General features: G+C 40.5%; 1 long non-coding RNA gene across 1 annotated transcript; it reads left to right on the plus strand.

Moving 5' to 3' along the window:
- Window positions 1-679: 679 nt before the first annotated feature.
- LOC109178495 lies at window positions 680-1,053 on the plus strand. Its single transcript, XR_002053727.1, has 3 exons — window positions 680-700; window positions 803-859; window positions 931-1,053. It is a non-coding gene; the product is annotated as an uncharacterized LOC109178495 (long non-coding RNA).
- Window positions 1,054-12,804: the final 11,751 nt, after the last annotated feature.

Here is a 12,804-nt window from a genome sequence, read left to right on the forward strand (position 1 = left end):
ATTAGATATGGAGTAAATATTTGTGTTATTACTTATTAATTTAATTTAATTTTGGTGAAATTAGGTATTCGGGATTGTGTAGAATGACACAGAAGCTGGTGAATATACTGAAGCAAATGGACGCAAGAGATCCGTTTCGTATTGAAATGACCGATGCCCTTCTCGAAAAGCTGTAAGCTTTTTAATGCTTCGCTGCTTAATTGCTTTCCTTTGCCATTTGGTTTTTTATTAGCTCCCCATAATTAGTTTGTCAAAGAGAATGCCATTTAAGCTCAAACAGTGTTGGGGAACTTAAGAAATACATAAATGAAAGATTCAGTGCAGACATTTCAGATGAATAGAAAAGAGAGAAAGGGGTATAGTTTCTGCATATCATGGGTTCAGGCTTAAGTATACTTTAGTGTGATGGTATATATTAACATATGCATCGCTTTTGTTTCTAGTCATGAAGTTAGGGACCCAGTGGTTTAACTGGGATTCAATTTTGTAGCAAATTCAGAAGAAGAATGAAATTTAAAAAGGATAAGTAATAAGGGCTTCTTTTCTGCCCAAACCTTCTGTTTATCCGGTCTTTATATTTTGTATTTCATGTCATTGAATGCAATGTCTTAATAAATTCTCCTCTCTTTGCTTTTACAGGTATAACATGGGTGCGATATCAGAACGGAAAAGTTTTGCTATCAGTGTCATCCTTCTGTAGGTAAGTAATTATTTAGATGTCCTATTGCAAACATGATTTATGTACATTATATATCTGAAACTAAGCTTAACATGATTTATTTACGTCCTACCATGTTTTTAGGCTGCCGATGTACTCGCTCAGATAGAAAAGGCCAACAAGAAAAGGCTGGGAATTGAGGTATAACATAATATTTTGTACATAATCTGTGTGCTTGGAGCAACAGCTAACAATGCACTTTATTTATGCAGTGGGGAAAGGCAGAAGAGGAAAGTTTCAAGGCAAAAATTGAAGAGAGATATGACAGAGAGGGTGATCCGTATTACTTTACATCAAGACTTTGGGATGACGGTGTAATTGATCCAGCAGACATGAGAAAAGTCTTAGGCATTTGAGAGCGATAGTCCGTATTCTATCGACGACATAAATGAGCTTCGAGAGCATTGGTCAAAGTACTTCTTTTCCGAGTGCTTATAACTTTTATTTTATTGATAAAAAGTATTTTATTTTGATGATAGTATTGAGTTGGACATGTTTTGATGATATTATTGTATTGAAGTACTTCTCTTATTACTGCATTTTTTGCATAGAAGAATTTAATGACTCGTTAGCTAGAATGCTAGATAATGTTGCAGCTCTTGGTATACACTGATTGGAATTCTATGCTTTATCAAATAGCACAATAGATTTTGTATAGGATTTTGAATAAAAATTTAGGGAGTTTTTAAATCAATTAATTTATTAAAAATTATTTTTAAAAGAAATATAATTTTAAAATTATTTTTTTATTATTTTTTAAAACAGTATCCGCGACCGTTCTTAAACAGTATCCGCGACCGTGTGTCTATCTTCCTTAGAAGCTAAGCTCTGTAGTCTCAAGTTCTTTGTGAGCCTCAATACCTTGCGATTCATTCAGATCTACGAAGAATTAATAGTGGCTCCGACAATTACTGTTCAAGGTGCTTTCGGAATAACGGGAAGAATCTGTCTAAAATCGCAGCAAAAAAACTACTGTCTTTCCACCAAATGTTTTTTCAGCACTACCCGGTATGGCGAACCTTAATAGATCCCTCATGGTTTTATCCAAAGCCTCAAAACAATGTTTGTGTGTCTTCGATACTTCATCCCATATTATCAATTTGCTCCTTATTATAAGCTAAGCAAGGTCACTGCCTTGCGATATATTGCACATGTAATCTTCGTTCAAAGAGAGTTGTATAGCAAATCTGGAATGCACCGTCCTACCTCCCGGTAAGAGCAAAGATGCTATTACACTCAAAGCAACATTCGGAACAATATCACCGCGGCTCCTTATTTTTGTCGATAACGTTCTCCACACGAACGTCTTGCATGTTCCTTCGTGACTAGGGTTGTTAACGAACTGAACATAAATGAACGGAGGTTGTTCGTATTCGTATGTTAAGGTTTTTGGAGCGTTCGTGTTCGTTTGTTAATGTTTTTGAAAATCCTGTTCATGTTTGTTTGTTAAGCGTTCATTAGTGTTTGTTAACGTTCGTGAACACGTTCACGAACGTGTTCGTTAACATTAACGAACACGTTCACGAACGTGTTCGTTAACATTAACGAACACATTCATAAACATGTTTGTTAACAAGCACGTTCACGAACATGTTCATTAATATTTGCTAACATGTTCGTTCATGTTCATAAACACGTTCGTGAATGCTTAATAACCAAACATATAAACATGTTCATGATCACAATTCGTTCGTGAACAAGAAATAATTTATGAGTTAATTCCAGCAATGGTCCTCCGACTATATTGATTTTCCAAAATTAGTCCTCGACTTTTAATTTGGACACTTTACGTCCCTTGACTTTCAATTTTTTTTTCAATTGGGGTGCTTCCGTCAAATTACGATAAATTGGACGTTAAATGAAAGGGTAAAGTAGTCATTTTATCTACCTAATGTATAATTCTTCGTATTTCTCCCTTGTATTCACGACTTCGGACATCAAATTCACTTGATTGCTTAATCCCTAAATCCACTCTAATGATTAGAGGGCGCCTAGCGATTTTTTCAACATTATATATATATATATATATATATATATATATATATATATATATATATATCAGAGTTCAGGTGCGCCCGCGCCTTAACGTGCAGTCAGTGTACCATCCCCGATTTTATTATATTTTTAAAACTTATATGCAAGAGATAAAAAATCTAATCATTCGTTAAACATAAAGCGGAAGCAATCTAATCGGGAGCATTATGCCACATCTTACAATACTAAAGATGCACAGGCGAAAAAACTAAAAAGTAAAAACAAGTCAAAAGGAGTCAAGGCACACAGGACGCTCAAAACACAACGTCTAGACAAGGTGACTAAGCTATCTAACGCTCCAAGTCTAGCGCTCTCGGGCATCTACTCAAAACCTGTAGAACAAGGAAAACATAACATGGGGATAACACCCGGTCATCGAATATTGCTGGTAACCCATCAATACGTGTTAAATAACATATATAAATAAGTATAAGTCAAAACCATTTTCGAAACGGAATACAGTATATATCATTTCAAAAGCCAAGAGAGAAGTCAACTTCAAGGACTCATTCACACTCTCAAAGGGGAAGGAAATCAACATCCTTACGACAACAACAAGACAAGAATCATGAAAGACAATACAACTCGAGATGCATTCTATTGATCACAAAGTAGAATACATCAAGACATGCTCATTAGCAAAGAGTACACAATCACATATTGGCAACTACATGCCACCGTGACAACTACATGTCACAAGAATCATAATTCCAAGTTCCAACCTTATGCCCTGTTCCAACGTTATGGCTACCCCCGACCTTATTTCAGTTCCAACCATTACCTCCGAGTAACTCCTGTACTTCTGAGTCCAACCTTATGCCAACGGGAACCGTCGTTCCCTCACCAACAACCACCAGCATTTCCACCAACATATCAGTACACGAGGGTACGATTCATATCACACAACCACCAACATGTGAGCAAAGCTCAAGTAACAACCACCAACATATAAATCATAGTCACAAAAGTCATCATCATTGCCAAGAAGACTAAGGTTCCACAATAACCTTAATCAAGTATCAATCAAAGGGTACAACGATTACATACGTTCATATCATAGGAATCAATTAATGGATCACAACAAAGACATGAAACCATACTAAACAACTGTTAAACAATAAACTCAACTGTATATTTCTATATGTTCTGTGTGTCAATGTACAAGGAAGTATAGAGCTATTTATATTAGACAAGAACTAATCTTAGCCATAGGTTTCAAATACCTAAAACTAAGGCTAAGAGAGATCCCCTCAACTAACACCCTATTTCTCTAACACTCCCCCTCAAGTTGGAGCACCCAACTTGTTACATATGTATCACATGAACCATAGGACTCCACACCTAGACTATAAGCCCAAGTCTTGAACCACTCGAACAACCTTCAAACCACGATGTGCCAAACCAGTCCACAACGCACCTTGTCGCACCAACAACACTTCTACGGAGTCAACAAAAACTAGGCCAATCACCATAGCGCCGCACCTGCCTCTCACTCCCCACACCCTTATCACCGCTGCCTAACACCACAGCGTACCTGCCTCTCACTCCACAAACCCTTAGCGCAACTAGACCACAGTGCACCTGTCCCTCTCACCATGAACCCTTATCAACGCTGCCTAACACTACAACGTTTCCCTGGCGCATGCACGTAAACTGATTCACTCTGAATCATTCTTCAGCCGTCGGCCTCCCCCGTGGCATATGCCAGGTCCACCCCACTCCTGGCACCTGTGCTACCCACTCCTGCAGCACCCATGTTTACGCACACTGAACAAGCTGCACTTGACTTAACTCAGACCCTAGAATTGCTCCCATACCAAATTAATTTAGAGCGACAAACTATGATAAACAAAATACAAAGGTCAAGACTTATTAATACGAACACGATAAACAAAAGAAAACTACGGCAAACTACTGCCTAATTATTTCTCAGCTTCGTGGACCTCAGACCACCCAGCTTCGTGGACCTCCCCTACCATATCTCTTGGTTGTCTCTCTTTCTCGGCTGACACCAGATTGGTGAACAAACAAATCCTCGCTGCCTTCATCGGGGGTTATGAACCCAAACCCCTCACTGAACCACTCGACATAGCCCTCCATCCTCTGCTCACTCTCCTCAGCCCTAATAAACAAAACAGACCAACCTGAAAACACAGCAGTCCAACACGTAGCAGTAACACCGGAGCACACCACCACTGCAGACGCGTTGGGTGTTCAGAGACAAGCCCAATAGTACCAGCCGCGACCGGAGAAGACGCCGGAGAACTGCCCACGCGCCGGCGCGTGGCGTCGGAACCCTAGGACTGCGCCAGCGCGTGGCGGTGCGTGAGGACTCCGGTGGCTGCTCCGCCTCTCCCGCCGGTGTCGCCTCCTCTTTCCGACCGACACCCACTACCCAGTCACCTTCAAGGCTCTGATACCATGGTAAACAATAAACTCAACTATATATTTCTATATGTTCTGTGTGTCAATGTACAAGGAAGTATAGAGCTATTTATATTAGACAAGAACTAATCTTAGCCATAGGTTTCAAATACCTAAAACTAAGGCTAAGAGAGATCCCCTCAACTAACACCCTATTTCTCTAACAACAACGAAGCATCACAATCCGACACCAAGCGAAGGTCAACACAAGTTGCCAATCCCAATAAGAAAGAACAAACTACACATACTAGTATTTCAACATCAAACTAGCATGTTTATCAAACGGGTAAACCAAAAGTAGTTCCAAAGAACATTCAAGACTCACAATAGTCCAACGAATAACAAAGTCGGACCCTTTAGCACGATTCAAGACACCAAATCCTACATGGATTCCTAACATACCGTTCTAGACATAGGAAACATCAAGAAGACTCACAAATAACCCAATAAAACAACATCGAGAGGCCAAAACATCAATACCGAGTCAAAAAAATCACGGGGAACAAATCCCCGCCACAATCCACAACGTTCCTCGCGGGTGGGGCCACGGGTGGACAACCACCCGCGGTTCCGCCCGCGGGTACATACACCCGAGCGGCCACATTCCCCGCGGGTGGGGTGGCGGGTAGGGCCCTGCCCGTCGTTCCGCCCGCGGGTACACCCTGTACACCAAAATAATCCCTTTGGGGATTTTCAACAACAAATCCAAATTCAAGTCCAAAACACCCAAAATCTCACACAAAACAACAATATGACTTGAACCCAAGAAATGGAATTCAAGAACCCTAAGAACAAGCTCTAAACATGCATCACCACAAGATAATGCATCAAATCTCACAAATCAACACAAGAATCACAAGTAGAAGCCAAGAAATCATTATACAAGTAAGAAAATTGGTTTTGTAAAGCATGGGTTACCTTTGTAGCCTAACACTTCTCTTTGTCACCCTTAGAAAGCCTCTCCTAAAGATCTTTTTCCACCAACTTCATACACAAACCAAAAGACAGCAAAGGTTCTATTTTTTGAAAAAGACATCTAAAAAGAGGTCAAAAACACCAAAAGATCAAGGATCTTACCCTCACCTATGCTCAAGGTAAGGAAAGTAGGAATCTTGGGAGACAACTTGCAAGATTTGGGATGCCCAAATCCTAGCTTGGAGAAGAAGCTACACCTTTCTAGAGAGAATTGAAGTTAGAGATTTTTGTGTTTAGATTGTAGGTGAAAGAATGAAGGGATGTTGCTAGGTTAGCTTGAACCACAAACTTTAGGTAGAAAGACATCTCTACCCTTACTAAAGTTGGAAGAATAAGGGAACAAGGGTACAATCCAAGAAGCATAAGGTACAACCCTTTGACCTTGAATGACTAGTCAAATTCTAGTCCTTCGACTAATGAATTTTCAGGATTTTTAGGAATAAATTAACAAAGAGACTAGGATTAATTCTCTAATTAATCCTTGATTAGAGTTTGGATTTTCGGGGTGTCACATCCTCTCCCCCTAACAAGAAGCTTCGTCACCGAAGCTTGGGCACGAAAAGTTCAAACAAACAGGAAACAACGAATCAACCATGTGACAAAAGGAAAAATAAGAATACCATTTAACAAAAACTTCAAGGTTACAAAAGGTGTAAGGTTTGCCAAAGTCAAGATATTGCAAGGTTTCCATAAGATCACAAAAGAAATTTTCTTGAGCACACAACGCTAAGGCCAAAACAACGACAACAAGAAGACTTCTAAACCACACCTAAACTCAAACAGCTGAATTCTGCCTAGGCAAAACACTAAACTAACTATCCAAGCCGCAAACTATCAAACAAGATAAACAGGATAGAGCAACTAAGTACAGCCAACAAGCAACAACTACCAACGAGCCGACAACCAAGACAAGCAAGGGACGCAACGGGGTTCCACAACGAAAACGGTCGGCTTGCGAAACGGGTGACAAAACTTAGGAGATAAGTTGCAAACAAGGTTTTAAGCAATAAAGGTGTTCGCCACTAGCCAAAGTTAGAGAAACCAAGGGTTCAAATTAAGGTGGTAAGATTGATAGGCTTGGACACAACGAAGTTCAACACCAAAACCGTCGGTTAACAAAACGAGTGACAAGGCATATAAATAGGCTGAGGGTTCACAAAGATAAGGCAAGAAAGAAAGATAACGTGATGGACAGAAGATTTACAAGAAAGGGAAACTAATTCTACCTCAAGCTTAACTCCCTGCTTAAAAACTAGCCACCGATTTACCCAGATATAACGTCTAAGCTAAGGAACAATCTACAACAGAAACTGGCACCACAATAACCCTAAGCTAGATGACTCGGGATCAAAGAACCAGGATTGCGTCTTCAACTATTCTCCGCTGACTTCTTCCACCAAGGAAGCAAGGTACTCACACTACACAACTTGAGCTCGGCAGCCGCTTGAACTTGATTTGTCACTTCCAGACAAGGGCTACAACTGCCAGATCCAAAACATGAGCAGGATGTCCCTCTCCCTAGCTCTTAGGCTATCTTGATGCAGGTTGCTGACTTAACACTTGCATTAGCACACAACCCACAACTCTCCACAAAGCAACGCTTGAAACTTCAAAACTTTCGATCCGGATGAAAGGTCCAAAACAGGATTGGAAAAAGGAGAAAGGTATTCATGGAAAAGAAGGCTCACAAGGAGAGGTTCAGTTCAAAGGAAAAGATCAGGGTGAAAGGTTTAGGTTCAACAACACAAGGACCATGATGGTTAAGAAGAGGAGAATTGTAAACAAGGCTACCACTTAGGGAGTAAGGAATCAAAATGAAGTTTAAAGGAGTTGAAAAGAATTTCCTCACGGAGGGTATTCGATTTAAACTCGAGGATAGCGTTGATTAGGAAGGGAATCAAGATTTTCAAGGATACAACTTAGGAAAACGAGGTTGTCACCTTGTACAAAATCAAATTAAGGAGGAAACAAGAACAAGGCTCGAAGAGATAGGAAGGATTTCTCGGAAAAAGACATTTGGTTTGACAAGGGAAGAAGAGGAAAATGGCATAAAGAGGGTTAAGAATTCTCGACTTCAGGCCACTTCTTTGACTTCACGCTTCGATCACTGCACTTTTGATGAACTAAAGGTTCCTTACCTTGATTCTGACGCTAAGATCTTTATAGGTCCTTCTTCATAAGCTGAGATCACAAACATCTTCACCCAAACTTCTTTCAAACACTGGTTTCTTCTTCAACTTTACTACATCCGAGCGAAACTCACGCGGTGCATCACAGACGTACTCCTCCAAAGTATTCCAAGCCTTTGCCCAAGGCAAGTAGTTAAACCAAGCTTTAGGCTACTTTTCCCAACTCTTCCCAAGATCTCACACGGACTAGGCAAATGTGGATTGGCTTGCTTCCCTTACTGGTCTTCATCATTGCTTCAGTAACGAAACTCTTAGCAAACTTCCTTAATCTTCTTAGATATTCGGCTTGTTGTCCGTCCTTGTTAAGACTATTATCGGTTAAAACACTGGCCAACGCTTTCCTCTTTCTTTAAGGTCACCCGGTTGTCTGTTCTTGTCATCCCAAGACTTCGGTGATTACAAGCCAAACTTCTTTCCTTGTTGTACCTGAAGACCATCGAGGTCTAAACACTTAAGTATTCTTTGTACCCTCCTCAACATCGTGAACTTTGGCACTCTGAATCTCACAAAATCTTGTAAAGAGTCCTTGGGATACCCAATCGATAACTATCACTGTAAGAAGCTTGCTTCGACCTTGGAGCACATTCTACAACTTTGTAGTCTTCGTAAGTCAACCAGTTAAACTTCAACTTTATCTTTTTTTGCCTCGCTTAACGGTAAGTTCTCCCTGAAAACTTCTTTGATGCACGAACCTGTCTCTCTTATGAAAGTTCAACAATAAAACTGGTCCTTAAGTTCATTCCTAACTGTCCTTCCTTTTACTGATCAATCTTCCCATACAAGATTAGCTACTTCCCGTTCCTTTCTTGCTTTAGTCAAGGATAGGTCTCTTACCAGAAATCATCGGCACAGAGTCTTATTTGCAACTTAGGAACACTCGGTGATCAAATCCGTCTTTGCTTCGCTCTTGTCGGTTTGAGTCTTCTGGCTGCCCCAACGTTTGATTGCAACTCAGTTACGTCTTCTTTCCTACTTGTTGCCAAACCTCCTTACCAAAAGTCTTCATGTTAACCATAACTTTCCAGGTGTGCCGACTAGGATAAACGCTACCCTCATTTACCAACTACTACTCAACATCTTCACGTTTCACAGGGTCCGAAGACTAACCAACAATGTGGTTCCTCTTTTCCGTGTACCTTCAAGGTCCAAGCTTTCCCTTTGAGCCATCTTGTTCCTTAATGATCCCCGGATCACTGCTTCGAACTTGCCCCTTCTTGGTTTCTTCAAGGGTAGGAAGAACTACTTCCATGTTGAACGCCTCGAACTTACACTTCAACTCTTTGTACTTTAGAAAGGTCCAAAGTCGACTCTTAGCTTTTTAACTCTGGGAGGCTTCTGTCACGTTGATCAGAAGACGACCACTTGGTGCGTGTTGACATCTTCTTAGAGCGTCTGCGACCACTCTTGACTACCCCTCGAGAGCGAGGGTCTTCAAGTCTTGATCTTCGAACTCTAATAAACGTCTTGCTTCTTGACAGACTTCAGCTGCACGAAACTTAGATTCCAACTCTAGAGATAGCGTAGAACTGATGACGATATTGTACCAGAGACGGCGCCACTTGCTTGAATGGGGATTGTTGTAGTTGACTCCAGGTGCGAGTAAAGTCGTCTATCTTCTTTGCGTTGACCACGTATCCAGATGCAAACACCAAAACTTGACTACCTTGCATTAGCAGACCTTCGAGTCTTCTTTCTCTTAGCCACAGTCTTCGATAGGTCTTCAACGAACCCAAAACGAGGCGACTTACCAAGAAAGTTCACGCCAACCGAGAACAACAGCCACAACAACTAGCGCTAACAACAAAACAAAATAAGATAACTATACAGATAACAAAAGGTAGCTCACAACCTCACCACGCGTCCTAAGAATCCTATACTTAGGTACTTAAACACTTAGAGGCTTCACTAAACAATTTAAAGTCTCAACTTAGGGCACTAACCTAAGCTCAGCTTAGGTTCCTAAGGTCCAACTCTTAACATCCTAGGCTCAAACCTAGGCTCTGATACCAACTTTAACACCCCCGATTTTACCATATTTTTAAAACTTAAATGCAAGATATAAACAATCTAATCATTCATTAAACATAAAGCAGAAGTAATCTAATCAGGAGCATTATGCCACATCTTACAGTACTAAAGATGCACAGGCGGGAAAACTAAACAGTAAAAACAAGTCAAAAGGAGTCAAGGCACACATGCAGCTCAAAACACAACGTCTAGACAAGATGACTAAGCTATCTAACGCTCCAAGTCTAGCGCACTCGGGCATCTACTCAAAACCTGTAGAACAAGGAAAACATAACATGGGATAACACCCGGTCAGCGAATATTGCTGGTAACCCATCAAACGCATTAAATAACATATATAGATAAGTATAAGTCAAAACCATTTTCGAAACGGAATATAGTATATATCATTTCAAAAGCCAAGAGAGAAGTCAACTTCAAGGACTCATTCACACTCTCAAAAGGGAAGGAAATCAACATCCTTACGACAACAACAAGACAAGAATCATGAAAGACAATACAACTCGAGATGCATTCTACTGATCACAAAGTATAATACATCAAAACATGCTCATCAAAGAGTACACAATCACACATTGGCAACTACATGCCACCGTGACAACCACATGTTACAAGAATCATAATTCCAAGTTCCAACCTTATGGCTACCCCGGCCATATTTCAGTTTCAACCATTACGTCCGAGTAAACCCTGTACTTCTGAGTCCAACCTTATGCCTCCGGGAACCGTCGTTCCCCCACCAACAACAACCAACATATCAGTACACGAGGGTACGATTCATATCACACAACCACCAACATGTGAGCAAAGCTCAAGTAACAACCACCAACATATAAATCATAGTCACACAAGTCATCATCATTACCAAGAAGACTAAGGTTCCACAATAACCTTAATCAAGTATCAATCAAAGGGTACAATGATTACATACATTCATATCATAGGAATCAATCAATGGATCACAACAAGGACATGAAACCATACTCAACAACGAAGGATCACAATCCGACACCAAGCGATGGTCAACACAAGTTGCCAATCCCAATAAGAAAGAACAAACTACACATACTAGTATTTCAACATCAAACTAGCATGCTTATCAAACGGGTAAACCAAAAGTAGTTCCAAAGAACATTCAAGACTCACAATAGTCCAACGAATCACAAAGTCGGACCCTTAACACGATTCAAGACACCAAATCCTACATGGATTCCTAACATACCGTTCTAGACATAGGAAACATCAAGAAGACTCACAAATAACCCAATAAAACAACATCGATAGGCCAAAACATCAATACCGAGTCATAAAAATCACGGGGAACAAATCCCCGCCACAATCCACAACGTTCCCCGCGGGTGGGGCCACGGGTGGACAACCACCCGCGGTTCCGCCCGCGGGTACATACACCCGAGCGGCCACATTCCCCGCGGGTGGGGTGGCGGGTAGGGCCCTGCCCGCCGTTCCGCCCGCGGGTACACCCTGTACACCAAAATAATCCCTTTGGGGATTTTCAACAACAAATCCAAATTCAAGTCCAAAACACCCAAAATCTCACACAAAACAACAATATGACTTGAACCCAAGAAATGGAATTCAAGAACCCTAAGAACAAGCTCTAAACATGCATCACCACAAGACAATGCATCAAATCTCACAAATCAACACAAGAATCACAAGTAGAAGCCAAGAAATCATTATACAAGTAAGAATATAGGTTTTGTAAAGCATGGGTTACCTTTGTAGCCTAACACTTCTCTTTCTCACCCTTAGAAAGCCTCTCCTAAAGATCTTCTTTCACACCAACTTCATACATAAACCAAAAGACAGCAAATGTTCTATTTTTATAAAAAAGACATCTAAAAAGAGGTCAAAAACACCAAAAGATCAAGGATCTTACCCTCACCTATGCTCAAGGTAAGGAAAGTAGGAATCTTGGAAGACAACTTGCAAGATTTGGGATGCCCAAATCCTAGCTTGGAGAATAAACTACACCTTTCTAGAGAGAATTGAAGTTAGAGATTTTTGTGTTTAGATTGTAGGTGAAAGAATGAAGGGATGTTGCTAGGTTAGCTTGAACCACAAACTTTAGGTAGAAAGACATCTCTACCCTTACTAAAGTTGGAAGAATAAGAGAACAAGGGTACAACCCAAGAAGCATAAGGTACAACCCTTTGACCTTGAATGTCTAGTCAAATTCTAGTCCTTCGACTAATGAATTTTCAGGATTTTTAGGAATAAATTAACAAAGAGACTAGGATTAATTCTCTAATTAATCCTTGATTAGAGTTTGGAATTGCGGGGTGTCACAGTCAGTGCGACCGCAGTAATAGTTATGCAAATATGCACCAACAATGTTAAGAAATGCACAACACAAATATGCACCATTAGGTATGCATCACCAAATAATGCACCATTAGGTATGAGTAAAAGCAT

This window comes from Ipomoea nil, unplaced genomic scaffold (genome assembly GCF_001879475.1).
Source record: "Ipomoea nil cultivar Tokyo-kokei standard unplaced genomic scaffold, Asagao_1.1 scaffold0848, whole genome shotgun sequence".
NCBI classification, from domain to species: domain Eukaryota; kingdom Viridiplantae; phylum Streptophyta; class Magnoliopsida; order Solanales; family Convolvulaceae; genus Ipomoea; species Ipomoea nil.